This window comes from Mustela nigripes, chromosome 6 (genome assembly GCF_022355385.1).
Source record: "Mustela nigripes isolate SB6536 chromosome 6, MUSNIG.SB6536, whole genome shotgun sequence".
NCBI lineage: Eukaryota > Metazoa > Chordata > Mammalia > Carnivora > Mustelidae > Mustela > Mustela nigripes.
This window is the reverse complement of record NC_081562.1, coordinates 108,298,517-108,317,187: the sequence shown is the minus strand read 5'-3', so window position 1 is coordinate 108,317,187 and position 18,671 is coordinate 108,298,517. Positions and strand designations below refer to the sequence as shown.

Here is an 18,671-nt window from a genome sequence, read left to right as displayed (position 1 = left end):
AGAGAGAGGGGGAAGCAGGCCTGCAGAGCAGAGAGCCTGATGCAGGGCTCGATCCCAGGACCCTGAGACCATGACCTGAGCTGAAGGCAGACCCCCAGCGACTGAGCCACTCAGGCGCCCCACAAACCGTTTTATACATTGCATCATTTTTATATGGCTTATAGATTGCATCATTTTTCACAAGCGAGGTTTAAGGGTTTTAGTTTCTCAACATCATTTTATTATTTTTAGTTTTATTGATTGTAGTGACTCTACTTGTGTTAAAGGAAATCTAACTGGTTTGAATCTTCATTTCCATAAAGACTAATGATGTTTAACATCTATTCATGTGCTATTCACCATTTGTATGATTTCCCTGGAGAAGGGTCTATCCAAGTCCTTCGTCCATTTTACAAATGGGGTTGTCTTTTTGTTGAGGAGGTGTTAAAGCTCTTTACATATTCTGGGCAACAGTCTCTTATTAGATAAATAATGTACAAATATTTCCTTCCATTCTGGGCTGTCTTTTCACTTTCTGGATAGTATCTTCTGATGTACAAATATTTTTAATGTTTTTTACATTGCTTTTTAAAGAGTGAGTGGGAGAGAGTGTGCAAGTGGACAGGGGCAGAGAGAGAAGGAAAGACTCTTAAGCAGGTCCCACACTCAGTGTGGAGCCTGATGGGCTCAGTCTCATGACTCTGAGATCAGATGTGACCCAAAATTAAGAGTTAGACCATTAACCAACTGAGCCACCCAGGCTTCCAGGACAGTTATTTAATTTTGAGGATATTATTTTATCTATTTTTTTCTTTCCCTTCTTACGCGTTGGTGTCAGATCTAGAAGCATTGCTTGATCCAAGCTTCTGAAGACTGATCCCCATTTGTTTCCTCTAGAGTTTATCATTTTCCTGCTTGCATTTAAGCCTTTAACTTATTTTGAGTTAATATTTATATGTGGTGTGAGGTAAGGGTCCCATTCCATTCCTCTGTACATGGGTAGCCAATTGTCTAGCACCCTTTGTTGAAAAGACCATACTGTCCCCCAGTGTAATGTTGTCCACTTGTCAAAATTCCGAGGACCATAGATGAAGGGTTTTACTTCTGGGCTCTCAGTTAAATCCCACTAATCGGTATGTATACTTAAAACATTTTATTTATTTAAATTTTTTAAAATTGAAATTCAATTAATTAGCATATAATGTATTACTTGTTTCAGGGTGTGGGCATACCTTTATGACAGTATCACAATGTTTTATTTGCTGTTGCTTCATATTAAGATTTAAACTTTGGAAGTGTGACCTTTCACCTTTGGTTTTTTTTTTTTTTTTTTTTTAAATGGTTTTGGTTATCTTGTGGTTCCTTAAAATTCCATATGACTGTTACGGTTAGCTTGTGCATTTCTTCCCAAAGGCCTTTGTGAAACTCCTTGGGCACACATTCAATTTCCACACCGTATTGTGTACTGTTGTCATCTTATCAATAGTATGTCCTTTTATCACCATGGGGGGGTCCTCAGGGTTATTTAGGGTCCCCTTACTTTCTTTCAGCAATGGTTTATAACTTTTGGTGTACAAGATGTACACCTTGATTACATCCATTCCTAAGTATTTGGTCAATGTTGATGTTCCCTAAAATGGAATTGTTTTCTTAAATTCCTTTTTGGATGATTCCTTTCTAGTGTATACAAATAAGAGAGATTTTTGTGTATTGATATTTTGTCCTATAACTTTGCAGAATTAGGGAACTGGCTGTAATCATTTTTTGTTGATTCTTTAGGAAGCTCTCTGTATAAGATGATGCTGTCTCTGATCTCTGAATAGACCTAGTTCTACTGTTTCCTTTCACATGTGGGTTCCTTATTTCTGCCTTCTTGTTCTGGGTAGAACTTTCAGTACAATACTGAGCAAGGAGTGAAAGCCAGCATAATGGACTTGTTTGTGATTTCAGAGTAGAGCTATCAGTCCTCAGAATTGAGCAAGATGTTTGGTTAGGGTTAGGATGGGGTTAGGGTTAGGGCTTAGGGTTAGTGTCTCCCTGTCCTCCGCTGTACAGAGCCCATTCTTCTCAATTAACCAGAGCGATCTTTTCAGAACATAACCTTGGAGACTCTCTGTGATCCACTCCCCACTTGCCTGTCCTCTCCAGCCTCACCTCTCCCACCATACCCCCGCCCCCCGGGCCTCCTAGGCGTGTGGTCATCGTACATGTGCCTCGGATGTGATTCCAAGCCTTTACATTCTCTTGTCCGCTGCCAGGGGCACTTTTTTCTCCCTCTGCTTCATGTCTGGGTGTTCCACCATTGGCTGGACCTGGACTTGCCCCTTGTTGACCTAACTCATGTCTGCGGGGTGTGTGTGGCCTTATCCCCTATTTAAATGTTGTGCCCTACTTTGTCTGTGTGAGCAGTTTACTAACCTGCCAGGTATGGGGCAGGCACAGGGAAGTAACCTTAGTGCCTGTGTGAAAAATCAGTCTCAAGGTGCCTGGGTAGCTCAGTCATTAAGCATCTGCCTTTGGCTCAGGTGGTGATCCTGGGGTCCTCAGATCAAATCCCACAGTGTCGGGCTCCCTGCTCAGCGGGGAGCATGCTTTCCCTCTCCTACTCACCCTGCTTGTGTTCCCTCTCTAGCTGTCTCTCTCTCTCTGTCAAACAAATAAATAAAACCTTAAAAATAATCAGTCTCAGAGGGGCTCGCCACCCTTGCTGATAATGGGGAACCTGCTTTCCCCACAGGCAGTCCCCTCAGAGAGACAAAACTTCCAACTTCTTGGGGTTGGGGAGATGGAGACCTGGACCTGGAAGCTTCCACTCTTGGATTCATAGCTGAGGCCTAAGCAAGCTGCCTCTTCTTCCAGAGTCCTCTTTCCCCTACCCTGCACATGGGCTGGGCCTGATTTCTGATCTGGGGGAGTTCAAGGGTGACCCTCCTAGGAATAGCAGTGGTTGACTGATGGACCTGGTCAGCAAGAGGCCCTGTAGCCTTCACAGGAGGACCCTATGGGAGTAGAGACAGCTCCAGGGGGGCCAGCAACAGCTCACTCCAAGCAAGCTAGGGCAGGAGGCCGGCTGTGCTGATTCTAGCCAGGCCATAGAAAGGAAGACTGTGCCGCAAGGTGCTCCTCTCCTGGCAGGTGGGGACAGAGCTGCAGGGGGTCTGCCAGAAGAGGGCACCTGCAGGGTTTGCCTGGGAACTCGGCAGAGGGACTGTTCCTGGCTCCAGCATGCTGACCGTGGGGTTGGTTTCTCGCCTCTGAAGCCTCAAGCTCCCCTTTGCATGATGGGTTGCTGATGGCTCCCATCTCGGGAGCGGAATGGAGGGAGGCCCCATGAGCAGACTTGCTCAGGACAGACTGGGAGAGTGGCTGTTGCTTAAAGCAGCCCAGGGCCTGTCCCCCTGAAGAAGGTGCACATGTCCACGGGCCCCAGGTTTGGGGTCCTGCCTCCAGCCTCTGACAGTGACCCTGCTCCCGCCTTGACCCTAGTCCCTGTAGATAGGTGCTCTTCCTGGAGCTGTTCCTGCAGAGGGCACAGAAGCCCATCATGGTGGGACACAGGGTCACTAGGTCTTCATTGGCCAGTGGGCTGCCGGGCCTGTGTGCCCCGCCGGGAGTGCTGGAGGGTGGTGGTCATCGTGGTCCCCATGCCTCTCAGTGGCGGGATGTGTCCATGCAGCACATGGTGATGGTCAGCCGCTTCTGTGAGCAGCACTTCCTCCGTGAGGTGGATGACTTGCTGTGTGAAGATGTGGACATGACGTTCTGTGATCACATGGGCATGAAAATCCTGTCCTTCCTCTTTGGCATCCTGCACCCCAGTTTCTCCTGGATGTCCCATGAAGACTTCAGCTACCAGCAGTGGCCACAGTCCCAGGCCCACATCCTCAGAGACCAGGGCGACATTCACTACATAGGGACCTTTTTGGGGGGTTTGGGGGTGGAGGTTCACTGACTGACCTCGGCCTGTCACCAGGCGATGAGGGTCGACCTGGCCAATGGGATCAAGATTGTGTGGTGTGACAAGAGCCACTTGAACAGGTATCCGCCGGTACCACAAGCCCACCAAGGTGATATTCCTGGAGGACCTGTGGGACCCACGGTGGCTTTTTATGTCTCTTGTCCATTTGGATGTCTTCTTTGGAGAAACATCTGTTCATTTCTTCTGCTTATTTCTTGATGGGATTATTTGTTCTGTGGGTGTTGAGTTAGGTAGGTTCTATCTAGATTTTAGATACTAGCTCTTTATCTGATAGGTCATTTCCAAATATCTTCTCTCATTCTGTTGGTTGTCTTTTTGTTTTGTTGACAGTTTCCTTTGCTGTGCAAAAGCTTTCTATCTTGATGAAATACCAACAGTTTATTTTTGCTTTTGTTTCCCTTGCCTTTGGAGACCTGTCTAGCAAGAAATTGCTGTGGCTGAGGTCAAAGAGGTTGCTACCTCTGTTCTTCTCAAGGATTTGGATGAATTCCTGACTCAGCTGAGGACTTTCATTCATTTGGAGTCTATTTTTATGTATGGTATAAGGAAATGGTCTAGTTTCATTCTTCTGCATGTGGCTGTCCTGTGTTCCCAACACCATTTATTGAAGAGACTTTCTTTTTTCCATTGGATATTCTTTCCTGCTGTGTCAGAGATTAGTTGGCCACAAAGTTGAAGGTCCATTTCTGGGTTCTCTATTCTGTTCCATTGATCTATGCGTCTGTTTTTGTGCTGATACCATACCATCTTGATGATCACAGCTTTGTAATACAGCTTATGGTCACCTGCCTTGGTTGTAAATGGCTATTTTTGTGCTGATGCTTGTGAAATGTGGGCGCTCACTCAGTCTGGATGCACGTCCCATTGGGATTCCCCAGCGCCCCCCGGTGGGTCTGCACTTGTGCCCTCATCTGCCTGCACGGCGTCTTAGCGAGCATTCACTGAGTGCCTGCTGTGAGCTCCAACAGGGTGCAGAGCATGAGAGTGAGAACTAAGATACAGGATCCCTGCCCTCCTGGGACTTGCAGTGGCCCCATCCTTCTGCCTCACCCCATCTCCTGCCTCACTTCTTTCTTACTGTGCTGGAACTGATGTACAATTGGTACCGTTAAGCACGTTCCAGTGTCCAATTCAGTGGCAATAAATACACTCACTGTTCTGCGCCTGCCACCTTCGTCCATTATCACCACTTCTTCATCATCCCAAGCTGAACCTCTACCCATGAGACCTGAATCCCCCACTTCCCCTCCCCAACCCCAGCACCTCCTTCCACCTCTAGGAGTTGGAGTATTCTCTGTCCCTCACTAGTGGGCCCTCCAGTATCAGTCGTGAGGGACTGGCTTATTTCATGAAGCACAATGGGCTCAAGTTTTGGACTTGGGCTCAAGAGCCTGGACCTGACACACTTTTCCGCTAAAGGAATGGCTCAGCCCTTTCCTGTCTAAGCCAAGCCTCCTCAGTCCCCTCTGCGCCCCTCATTTTCCTCCTCAGCCTGAAGATGTTCCCCAGCCAGTCTGCAGCTTTGACGATCAGTTCAGTCCAGATGTCAGGAACATACCCTGGGGGGCTCGGCCTCACCTACCTACTGTCCACATCAGGTGCCTGCACCCCGCCCCACCAGCTGGCCACCTGTTCCTCTCACAGATGTCCCCATCTCAGGAGAGGGAAACACCTAGTCCAGACCCTTGGATTCCTCTGTGACTTGCTGCTTTCTACCAACTCTCCCAGTAGTGAGGTGGCTACTGGAGGACATTCGGTGTCTAAACCATTTAAGGGCATATGTGACTCTCTGCTAGGGCAATGGATAAGAGTTGGGGCAAAGAGAAACCAAGCAGAATCATGGGAAGAAAGGCTGAGTGATGAGCTTTAGGGAACAAGGGCCTGGGAGCTCTGACCTATACCCGAGTCCCTGGGACACTGCTTGCGAGGGCTGGATTCCTGCTCAGGGATGACCAAAGAAGGCCCTAGGCTCACCCTCTGGTGATTGTTAGACCCGGCAAATAGGAAGTGAAGGCCAAGGCAGAGTGCTAAGAGGCCTGGCTGGTGCGGAAGATGTATCCTGACACCCACGCACCCAGAGCCCTCCTCCCCATCTGCAAAGACTGGAGGTTTTGATTGTTTGTTTGTTTTTTCAGAAGGAGGGTAGTTTCCAGATATTTAAGGAAATCTCACCCCATCGACGGCTAATCACTACATTCACAGACCATACACTTCTGTGGGCACACACGACAAGGGATACAGATTTGATAAAATCAGTTCAGAAACATCACTAAGCCAACAGCAGAACTACAGTGAGAGGAGCAGCAGCAGTGAATCCTAGGGAGGGGAGGAACTGAATTTGACTTGCTACATTGCAGTATTCACAGTGGCCCAGATCCAAAGGCAGAGAGTCAGGTGGTGGTGACACAGAGAAGGAATGTATTTCAGTACAGCCGACACTGGAAAGCAGAGAACTGGCACGATCTCAAGGTGCTGAAAACACTCCTAGGCTTTCATGGGAGGAAAATCTAGGACAAAGGCTGGTGGGCAGGTGCAGGGTGTCACTAAAGTTCCAGTCAATCATTGTCTTGGGGTCCATCACGCAGGGTCTTGCTGGTGTCATGCAGTGGCTATTGCTTGAGGGGTCATTTTGGTGCCTGCCAGGTCTTTGACTTACCAGATGAGTCGGAAGGAGGGACGTCATCAGTTCGGAAGAACAGACGAAGGTCAGAGTGCAGGTGGGTAAAGGCCTCTTTCACTCTGAGAGCGGTGGAACTCTGAGCCTCTGCTACACACCTTGCCCTGCTCATCGCTTCTAGCTGCCTGGTCCTGAGTTCTGTCCTTTTAATGAACGGGTCGTCTAGTAAGTAACGTGTTTCCCTGAGTTCCGTGAGCCGCTCGAGCAGACTATTCAAACCTGAGGAGGAGGCTGTGGGGCCCTCCAATCTGTAGCCATAGCTCGGAAACACGGGTGACCCCTCTGCCCAGCCATGGGCTGACCACTAAGTTAACAGCACAGTGGTTCGCTGGCCATACATAGCACAGAACACAGACTGGACAAAGTTCAGAAAAGTCACTAAGCCAACAGCAGCAACCACAATGAGCAGCAGTAATGAAGCCTGGGGTGGGGAAGGTCTGATATTCGGGAAGCTTCCATGATACTATTCAGCATCACACCCTGGACTTGTCAGTGGGGTCACCTCCCCCGGCTGGGGGTCAGGTGGCTTCCTACATGTTCCACCTTCCCTCTGGGGCTCCCCCAGCCATGCACAGCCCTGTGCTGCTTCTCAGCAGAGGGAAGTTTTTACCAAGGTCAGGAAGATGGGATGGGTTTTACTGACTCCTCCGGCGCCCCCGCCCCCAACTCCCGGCCCAAGGCAGCAAGAGAGGGAACTTTTCTTCGACTCCTCTTAAGGTCCCTGGCTGGGTCTGGAACTTGACAAAGACAGATGAACAGGAGAAAAGCTGGCAAAGTGTATTGATTTTTCTGGTGGGAGCCTCACAAGAACGTGGAGACCAGCAGAGGCGATTGGAGCCGACAGTTCCACATTTTAGGCAAAGAAGCAATCAATGTGTGAAGAATTGAGAGACATGGGTTTGAGCTAGGGCTGGTATATGGTAAAAAAGTAACTAGAAGACAAATGTTAGTTTAACCAGGTTTTTTCCTACAGCCTTTGTGGCCCTAAATTCCTTGACTCTGGTGATCAGCATGTCCTCCTGATGATGTCTTAGAATATATGGGGCGCCTGGGTGGCTCAGTGTGTTAAAGCCTCTGCCTTCGGCTCAGGTCATGATCCCAGGATCCTGGGATCGAGCCCCACATCGGGCTCTCTGCTCAGCGGGGAGCCTGCTTCCCCTCCCCTCTCTCTGCCTACTTCTCTGCTTTCTTGTACTTTCTCTCTCTGTCAAATAAATAAATAAAATCTTAAAAAAAAAAGAATATAAATGAGGTTCAGTGGGGTGAGGTCCAGAGCTGATGACCAAGAAAGAATTCTTAAGACATCTTTGGTGCAAAATGGTGGTTTATTAAAGCATGGGGATAGGACCTGTGGGCAGAAAGAGCTGCTGCTCCGGGGCTGTGAGCAGTGGTCCATTATATGCTTGCAAGTTGGGAGGAGGTTAGGGATGTTGTAAGTCCCTAAGGAATTTTGGAAGCAAGGTTTCCAGGACCTTGAGGGAATAGCTGTTGTTGGGAAAAGTGTTATTCATTAACAGTAATAAAACCTGGGGTGCCTGGGTGGCTCAGTGGGTTGAGGCCTCTGCCTTTGGCTCAGGTCATGATCTCAGGTCCTGGGATCGAGCCCCGCATCAGGCTCTCCGCTCAGAAGGGAGCCTGCTTCTCTCCCTCTCTTTGCCTGACTCTGCCTACTTGTGATCTCTGTCAAATAAATAAACAAAATCTTAAAAAAAAAAGGTAATAAAACCTTTGTCATGAGACCCTTTAGAAGTATATCTGTAGGCCATATGCTTGGGAATGATTGTTTTAAGGGCTTGTCAGTGGATAAGGAAATTTAATAATTTTTCTTCTGCTTCTGTTTTCCACATCACTCCCTTAGGTCTGGGGAGAGAAAGTGCCACATGAGAGTATTCTGACCTGCTTCAGGGAAGAAGGCTGATGCCTGGGAATGACAGACCTTCCTGCTTCTGCTCTATGCACAATTCTTTCAGTTTCTGTCTTGTATTTGCCAAGGTGCCATATTTGGACAGTGTGTCCTGATGCTCACTGGCCTGGTGCTGTACTCTGTCTCCTCCTAGTATCCAAGACATTGAATGCACTGCTGTGGAGACAGCCCAGCCCTGGGGCAGTCCCTTGTCCAGGGAGGCACCTGCCTCTAGGGGAAGGTTGCCTATGACTTCCCACATGGGTGCTCTGTTGCTAAGGTTGGCTGCCCCTCCTTGGGGAGAGTGTGCAGATCTTACTTCGAGAAACTGACTTCATTTCCTGCAAAGGTCTACCTGGTAGTGGGATCATACAGAACTTCTATTTTTAGTATTTTGGGGAAACCCATACTTTTTCCAGCATGGCTATGCCAACCAAGGTCAATTATGGATGACTTTACCTATAAACCAGAGATTTTTCAAGGTCCTCTCCAGCAGAGAACACGAGGAGAACATTTTCAAGGCCTTGCACAGTATACTAACCATAGGAACAAACTGGTAGCTCAGAAGCTATTGAAATGAAGAACTGGTTCTCATTCTTCCATTTCTGGCTAGTGTGCTGGTCTGTGGCTTGGTTCCTCCTCAGGCAGCTGGAAGATTGACCTCCCAGGTCGGCTGACACTGAGCTGGCTACTGTTTCCAGAAATTCTTTGGGATGTGGCTGGGTTTTCCCACCTGTGCACAGATCAAGTTGACGACCTTTGACAGTGGAGCCACAGGTCTTCCAGGCTTGGTCCCTCCCACACCCCCAGCGGAGCCATCACACTGAGGGTTTAGGGGCGATGGGAGCTGCCCCAAGGCAAAACCACCCGAGATTCCTACTGTCCTGACCTGACCTTCAGATGCTCCTCAGTTACTTCTGAGCCTGTGGTGTTTTCCTGGAACCTGTCCTGGCTGTTTTTGGACAGCTCGTCCAGCAGCACCCTCACTTTCTGGGGGGCGGGGGTGTAGCTGGAATCTGCAGCGTGTTCTGCTGCCCCACCTGGATGGCTGTTTGAAGGCATGTCGTCTGGGCCATCTGAGGACCCTAGACCATGGGTCTGTGGCCCGGAGGGCTTCTGAGCAGAGCTTATGGGATGGGAGGGCTGCAAGGCACAGAGGCAGGTTTCCAGAAAGCTGTCTGGGGTCTCCAGCATCCTACGGTCTTTGAATCAAAGTCCTGAGATCTTTAAAATGCCAGCAATGTTACAGCATGAGCCAGAAAATCACATGTCTCTATGCACCCAACACCACCTGAGCTATAGGCCATTTCTTGCACTTGAGCTGAGTATAAAGGACTGGGAGTAGGAGCTTGAGGAGGGGAGGTCCTGGGCCAGACTCTGTGTTTGGGGTCATAGGCCATCCAGACAAGCTTGTGCTGAGCCTGAGGAGGGGGCCTGTGTGGAGACCCCAGCTGCAGATACTGCTGTCTGCCGGTGCCCCCCGCCTCCAGTCTGCCCCAGGGCACGTGCTGCGGGGGCAGCACCTGCACCCTCCTCTCTGCCCGAGGGCTCTCTCTGGCACCAGTCATGCCTCCCCCACCAGTCACTGCCAGCCTCCAGCCTGGGAGGGTGGGTACCCTGACGACCTCCAGCCCTGGGGACAGATCAGTGCAGGTGGGACATGGTCTCCCAGCAGGTCCGAGCGCCAGTCCCCCACGGTGCTCACTCTCCACCTGGGGGCTCACTGTGTCACGTGCTCCCTCAGCCTCCCCCGGCCCAACTCCTCCTCTGCTCAGGGACCACTCTCGGCCCAGGCTCTACACGCTGGGACTGGGAGCAAGTCTGGACCTTCCGGACTCGCACTTCCATGCCCATGACATCGGCACAAGCAAGCCTCACAGATTCGTCAGAGGAGACCCAGTGCAGGGAGATGCAGGCCGCTTCAAGGGGGGTGCCAGATGACCCCAGAGGGAGCACAGAACATAGGGTCCATGGAGCCCAGTGTGGGGTGTGGGCACCCAGCCAAGGGGCATGGGGAATCCTGGTGAGGGTGGCCCTGGTAGGGGCAGGGGAGACCACAGAAGGGTTGCAGAAAAGGCAGGAGACAAGACAATAGGACAGAACCTCCCAGGGAGGTCGATGAAAGAGTCAGGGAATCACAGAGACACTTGGGAAAACTCGGAGGCCTTGGAGAGGTTGGCTGAAATGCTTTTATTTGGTCATAAGAGTTGTGTCACAAACCCCCAGTCGACATGGGATGATTTAGTCTTTGTTGCATCTAGGAATCAGGACATATGGGCCATTAGCACTCACACTGCAAGAAGTCTAGGATATATTAACTTTTCAACCCTTTTCAGGACTAGATTTTTCTAGAGGAGGTGCTAAGGAAGTGCTAAGTATGGGTCTCTCCATTCTTTAAAATTTTTTTGACAGACAGAGTTCACAAGTAGGCAGAGAGGCAGGCAGAGAGAGAGAGAGAGAGAGAGAGAGAGAGAAGCAGGCTCCCTGCTGAGCAGTGAGCCCGATGCGGGACTCGATCCCAGGACCCTGGGATCATGACCTGAGCCGAAGGCAGAGGCTTAACCCTCTGAGCCACCCAGGCGTCCCTCTCCATTCTTTTCTCTGTGCAACCGGGCTCTGTTTTCAGGAGCAGATTCCTGGTGCTCATCACCACTGCTAGCCCTGAGGACTGCCCCCTGTCACCTCCCACAGTGGACATGACCATGTGTGTTGGGGGAAGTGGTCGCTGATGAAACCCCAGTGCTCAGTACAGAACAGGGACCCCACATCTCCTGCGGAAGGGAAGAGGGCACGAGGCAGGGAGGGAGTGAGGGGGAGGGGAGAGAAATGATGGGAGGGGGAGGAGGGGAGAGTGAGGGGGGCTGGGAGGCAGGCCGGGAGGAGAAGGCGGGAGGGAGGGGGAGAGGGGAAGTGAGGAGAAGGGGGAGGAGGGAGGGGGAGGGCGGGAAGAGTGGAGGGAAGGAGAGAGTGACTAAATGAAGTACGGAGGAGGCGGTGGAAGAGCACAAGTCCGGTCCCTACATCCGGAGTCCTCATTTGGGGTGAGGTCCGAGGGCACCTCAGCTCAGGGCACGTCCATCTGTCCTCCCCGTGCTGACCTTTTCCCCTGGCCCCGCTGGAACCCTGGATCCCCTCCACCTCCTCAAACTATCCTGAATGTTCCCAGGAGCAGGGTGGCAGGAGGGGCTCCTGGGTCCCGTGCCCAGATGACATTGGGACAGTAACTACAGGACACTGTGTCACGAGGACTGGGACCGTGGATCCCCTGCATCTTCTTGGGCACGAACGCTGTTCCATTCCCTGCTGTCTCCCCCGCGCTGTGCCGCACACTCCTGCCGGCACATCTGTGAAACGGCACGCCGGAGTTTCTGGAGCGGAGTCTGAGGCCGAGCGCTGCTAGGTGAGGGGAGCCCCAGCGGCCTGGGCTGGGCGTTGCTGACTGTTGTCCCAGACAAACGTGCCCGACACCCTTCTCTCCAGGGGACCTGCATTAGACCTCTGGTTCTTCACATTCTCCCCAGGGCTGCTGGTCCCCAGATCAGACCCCTGCCTCTCTGGGGGTGCCCAGCGCGGCCTTCCCCGGGAGCGCCCGCATCCAGAGACGCACGCGCTCCCCGTGCGCCTCTCCTCCCTCCTGGACTTGCACGCATTTGGTCTAGTCCCTGCAAACACTGTGACTTGGAGCCTGTTTGGAGAAGAGTCAGGTGAAACTTTTCTCTGGCCTTGGGTTGTGACTGATGTGCTTGCCCTCTGTGGTGTGTCGTCCAGATTTCTGCATTTCCCTGGTTTCTGTGTGGGCCACAGGAGAAACCAGCTGTGTCCTGTCTGGGGTCCGGCTGTGGTGTCCCAGCAGGAACACAGGTCTCGAACCTGAGGTTGTGCCCATAATGCCTAAAGGGGCCTCGATGATTACATCTCATCTCTAATCCATCGGGGAGTCTTGATTTTGAATAAGGGAAATTCTAGTTCACATAAACACAGAAAGCCGAGTCCCCTTTGAAAATAGGTGGGCGGACACAAAGGCGCCTATTGAGGGATTCCACTTCCAGAAACCTCCAGAACACGTGCAGGAACAGGAAGAGAAAGCAGCTTGCCAGGCTGGGGAGCAATAGGCAGGAGGGCTTGGGCTCAGGGTCTCCTTTGGGGAGGGAAATATCCTGCCGCGATGTTCTGTGGTGTGGTGGCACAGCGTTGAGAATGTACTTCAGGCTCATGATGTGTTCAAGTGGCAACAAGTAATTTTATGTAAAACAAACAATAAACAGTACACAGAACATGGAAAGATAAAATAACAGTATGTACCAGAGAGAAAGGATATACTGGAATGGGACGAAACATTCCTGCAGGCCGTCGGGGAGGGGATAACAGCGATAATTGTATGAGGAGCAGGGCTGTGGGCTCTGGATGTGGCTCTGGGAGCCCCACAGGAGCAGGAGTAGGGGCAGGGGTTGGAATAGGAACAGGGACAGGAGCCTGGACAGATGCAAGAGCAGTAGCACAGGCTGGGGCAAGGGAAGGGGGCACTGCTCTGGTAGGGGCAGGGAAGGGGCAGGGACAGGAGCAGAGCCATAGCAGGAGCAGGAGCGGGGGCAGGGGCTGGGGGAGGGACAGGGGCAGGGACAGGCCCAGGCCCAGGCCCAGGCCCAGGCCCCAGCTCCTCCGGGACAGCGACAGCATCAGGCTCTCTGTAAGCAGGTGCCTTGTCCCCTGCTGGCTCCTGGTCTCCTGCTGAAGTCTCCCCAGGCACCAGCCCCCGGTCTGGAGCTGCAGGGGAAGTTGGGGCCGGCTCTGACTCTTCAGAGCTAGACCGAGGTACCCAGGCCCCCACATTCCAGAGACAGCTCCCTGCCCAGCTCATTTTGTTGGAGATCCTGGAATGAAGAACATGTTTGTGTTCCTTTGCGGAGATAGAGCTTAGCCCAGGGCCTCCCAGAGAAGCTACGGCCAGGAAGGAAGCCTCACCGGGATGTCTCCCCAACTGCAATCCTCCAACTGGATGTTCTGAGCCCAGTCCTTGCTCTTGGTCACACACCAGCCTCTGGGGGCTCCTGCCTGTGGGGCCCAGCACCAGCCCATCCCCAGACACCCACATACACCCAGCTCTGGCCTTCTCACCCTCGGGCTCGGCCTCTGTGGGCTCCGGGTCCTAGACCACAGTCTGGTGTGGTACCACCAGGGACAGTGGCCTGGGCAGTGTCAGAGGCCTTCCCAGGCAGTCCCCAGTCCCTGCTCCTGGAGAGCCCCCTACGGTCACTCCCTGTGTCAGGGAAATGGAGCAGGTATCTGCCAGCCTCCTTCCTCCGATGATGATCGCTGGTGTTCTGCAAAGACAGAGACCAGTAGCCACCCGGATGCATCATGGCCCTGCCCGGCCATCTTCACCGCCCTCCTGCCCAGTCCCTCTGCTGCTCCCAAATCACACAGACCTGTGCGTGCACAGTCCCATGGCTGGGACAGGGACCTATACCTGCAGGACCCAAGATAAACCCTGGGGAGAAGCTCAGAGCCCCCCACATCCTGTATCACCCAGCCAGCCTTGACCTGGGGTGTGAATGTGACCTGACCACCAGGCATCTGACCCCTCGTCCACCTGCTCTTGAGTGGGGGGGGGGGTGCACACCACATGAGCCTTCTTACATACACACACACACACACACACACACACACACACACGGGGAGGGGACCTGGGGCTGCACAGTCGGATCAGAGCATATGGGACTTGGGGCTGGCTCTGGGCCTCATGGTGTCACCTTTCTATACTTCTGGCCAAATGAGCAGAGATGTTGGGGAGCCCTGATATGACATCCCCCACGAGGGATTGTATTTGCAAGGTGTGCTTTCCTCTGCCTGCAGCTTCCGGAGTTTGGGATGCAACACGCAAACATGTTCTTCTTTTGAGGATCTCTAAGGAAATGATCTGGGCAGGGGGCTGTGTCTGGAATGTGGGTGCCTGGTTACCCGGGTTCCAAATTCTGTTAGGCTCTGTTGTCAGGGAAGTGAGGTCACCACTGCCTGGGGATGCCTTATCTGACTTCCTCCCCACACCAGAGCCCCCTGAGGGCTCCCCTTCCCCAACTGCTCAGTGCTCACCCTCTACCTCATGCCCTGTCCATATGGTGACATCCACACAGCCTCCCCACAGCCCCCACAAGGCCTGGGTGTGGACGATGTCCCCGCTGGGAGGGCACAGAGCTGGCTTCAGACCGGGCTCTTGCTCCTGCCCAGGACTGTGACTCTGGACAGACTGTGTGCCTCTCAGGGCCTCCCCAGGCTCCCCATCTGCACAGTGGGGTCTTCTGGCTTCTACTTCTAGGGACACCATCAGGGATAGGACCCCTACATATGTTCCTGTTATCACAGGAGGCTGGGACACGCACATGGCAATGCAAGTGGGGGGCTGGGCGAGGCATAGAACACTGCTTGGAGGGGCCTGGGTCTGCTCTGGGGTCCAGCCAAAGCCATCCGCCTTCTGCGTGTCTCCCGGCCCCTGTGGGAAGGTTGCAGTGAACTGATTCTGACCTTGTCCTCTTGTCACACAGACTTCCACGGGCTCCCATTAGTTTTGGGCCCAGGTCCCAGGGCCTCGTCTGTGCCCGTGTGCTGGGCAGTCCCCACAGTGGTTCCTGGCATTCCTGAACCCTGGTCACACATCCTGTGGCATTCTCTCCCCTCCAGCATGGATGGCCTGTGTGACTGTGCTCTCAGGAATAGAAGGGAGCACAATGATGGGATGTTGTTTCCAACCTGATGGAAGAAAGTCTGTAACTTCTCCTGGTTCCCTCTCTGTGTTCATTTTCTGTCTCTGTCTTCTCCGTGTGTCTCTGTGTCTCTCCCAGGAGCAGGATCTGTGGCCTCTGGGGGCGATGTGAGAAACCTCAGAGGCCTACCTCCTCCCCATTTCCCTCTCCTGTCCTGGTGCTTGGTTCCCTCTTAAGGCCTCCTCGCCCCGAGCAGAGCGCGGACTCTGGAACCTCTTCCAAATAGGGACCTTGAGGCCGCAACAAGGAGGGTCCTCAGCTTGGTCCCCAGGCCAGTCCTCCAGTGCTCTGCCACGCTCTGCAAACCGGGTCCTCAGCCCCACAAGCCCCCAGGCTGTCCTCTGCTCAGAAAGACCGAGGGAGAACAAACCATCTTCCCATGACTCGGAGCACGGTGGGTCGGGGTGAAGATCCAAGGCCAACAGACTTTGCTACAAGCCTGTGGGGCCCTAAGGACACCCCATCTCTACAATCCAATTGACAGACAAGTAAGGTGAGGCCTTTTGTGCTGTAGCCCTATCTGGACTTGGGGTATCTCTTCCTACTTCCAGTAGACCAGGATGGTGATGGGCCCCAGACCCCAGACCCTGTCCTCTCCCAATAAACTGGAAACCCTCCTGGGTCCCTGGGGACCCCTGACCATCAGTCTGGCCTGTCCTTTGTCCCCATGCTATGGACCTGGGGTCCTGAGGCCCCCGCACCATTGCCCAGATGTCTCTGACCTCTTCTTCTTTCCCCTTTGTCACCCACCTCACTCCCAGGGTGTCTGCCCCTTCTGACCCCGGGCTGGGCAGTCAGAGTGGTGGTGGTGTGCGTAGGTGCACATTCCTCTACCTGTCTGAGGATGCTCAAGGTCATGTCCCCACGTGGCATGGGGTGGGTAGCTATCTCTGGGGATCTGAGGGGCTCTCACCCCCAAAGCAAACCTCATGGGCCAGGATGGGAGACAGCCCCTCATGACTCCTGACTCTGGGGCTGAGGGGGCCTTACTCAGGCACGCAATGCCCATTGAACACAGGGACTTCAGAAAGAACACATGCCTGGCCCAAGTCCTGCCCCAGGATGGTGGCTGCCTTCCCCAGTGTTGGAGGAAGAGAGACATCTGCTTCTCTGGATGGGGTCCTCTGACCCACGAGCAGGCCCTGAAAGGGCTCTAGTCCACCTCTAAAAGTGAATCAGCACTGAGTGGGTCAATCACTGTCCAAACACGAACAAGGACAATGTGCTAAGGAAGCACTGGAGGCGATCCTGTGCAAATGGCCTGCGGCTGGCAGGGCTGGCAGCTTCAGTGCCCTCCAGAGGGCCCCTTTTCCCTGGATGGGAAATCTGGAGTCTCTGTCCTTAGAGCATCCTTCCTGCTGGTTTCAGGACCAAGAGAGAGATTGTGGTGTGGCTTAGAAGGCTCCACCCCTGCCTCCCTCCTTCTGCACACATCACTGCTCCCCAAGAAGCAGGGGCTGCTGCTCTCACATGCCCCATGCGAGGCTGGTTTAAAGCACTCATTCCCTAAAAGGCCCAGCCTCTCTGGCGCTGTTACATGCACAGTGACCACAGCTGCCTTGCTGGGCCAGGAGTCCCAGGAGGGCTCTCCTTTCCCAGGATCAGGGTTCGTAGTCCTGGCCAGAGGAAGAAGTCCCATCTCTCCTCTTCTAGAGAAGGTGAATTCCTGGGCCAAGTGGCCTTCAGGTGCCTGGGGACATGGGAGTCTCCTGGAGAGAAGGGTGACAGGTACACCTGTCTGAGAAAACAATGAGCAGCACCCCTCCCAGGCCGCAGGTGCCCCCATCACCTAGCAGTGCTTGTACTCAGACTCACCCCAGGAAATTCCGGCATGATTTTTCACAGATACATTTTCAGGAGTGTTCAGTACAGTGGTGGTGGAGAGAGCAGGGAATGCACCAATACTAATGCCCAAGGAGATGGATAGTGGCTCAGTCGGTTAAGCTGCGGACTCGATTTTGGCTCAGGATGTGATCTCACAGTGTGGGATCAAGCTCCATGTAGGGTCTGTCTTCAGTGCAGTGTGGGCTCACGATTCTCTTTTCCCCCTTCTGCCTCTCTCACCACTCTCATGCCGTGCTCTCTCTCACTCTCTAAAATAAATTAATAAAATCTTTATAAAAAGGGAATCTTACAGAATGTACTTTTAAAAAATTATAAAAAATCCTAGCATTGATTTGGCCATTTTTAACATTTTCAGTATAAAGTCCAATAGTGTTAAGTATATTTACACTGCTGTGACAAATATCTTGAGAATATTTCATCATACAAATCTGAAATTCTGTTCCCATTGTTTTATGTTTTTCATGTAGAAGGCATATTTATTTATTTATTTATGTTCAGTGAGCCGTCATACAGTACAACATTAGTCTTTGATGTAGTGTTCAATGATTCATTAGTTGCCTGTAACACCCAGTGCTCATCACTACGTGTGTCCTCCTGAATACCCTTCACCCTGTCACCCCGTTCCCCTCCCCTCTGTAACCCTCAGTTTGGTTCCCAGAGTCCAGAGTCTCTCATGGGTTGTCTCCCTCTCTGATCTCTTCCCATTCAGTTTTCCCTCCCTTTGCCTGTGGTCCTCCACACTCTTCCTCACGTTCCGCATATGAGTGAAACCATATGGAAATTGTTCTTCTCTGCCTGTCTTATTTCCTTCAGCATAATCCCCTCCAGTTCCATCCATATTAATGCAGATGGTATTCATCCTTTCTGATGGTTGAGGAATATTCCATTGTATATATGAACCACATCTTCTTTATCCATTGATGTATTGAAGGTCATCTCAGCTCCTTCTACAGTTCGGCTATTGTGGACATAGCTGCTGTGAACATTGGGGTGCAGGTGCCCTTCTTGTCACTATGTATCTTAGAGGTAAATACCCAGTAGTGAAATTGCTAGGTGGTAGAGTAGTTCTATTTTTAACATCTTGAGGAACCTCCATACTGTTTTCCAGAGTGGCTGCATCAGCTTGCTTTCCCACCAATAGTGAAGGAGGGTTCCCCTTTCTCCACAGCCTCGCCAACATCTGTCATTTCGTGACTTGTTAATTTGGGCCATTCTGACCGGTGTAAAGTTGTATCTCATTGTGGTTTTGTTTTGTATTTTCCTGATGGCAAGTGCTGTTGAACGTGTTACCATGTATCTGTTAGCCATTATTTCTTTTTTGGGTGTTGAGTTTGGGAAGTTCTTTATAGACCTGGGATACCAGCCCTGTATATGATATGTCATTTCCAAACATCTCCCATTCCATGGGTTGCCTCTTTGTTTTGTTGACTGTTACCTTTGATGTGCAGAAATATTTTATCTTCACAAAGTCCCAATAGTTCATTTTTGCTTTTGTTTCCCTTGGCTTTGCTGATGTGTCTAGGAAGAAGT

The 18,671-nt window shown here is 52.0% G+C and overlaps 1 pseudogene; it reads left to right on the top strand.

Annotated features, from left to right (window-relative positions):
• Positions 1 to 3,523: 3,523 nt before the first annotated feature.
• Positions 3,524 to 10,479, top strand: LOC132020405 (histo-blood group ABO system transferase 1-like; annotated as a pseudogene).
• Positions 10,480 to 18,671: the final 8,192 nt, after the last annotated feature.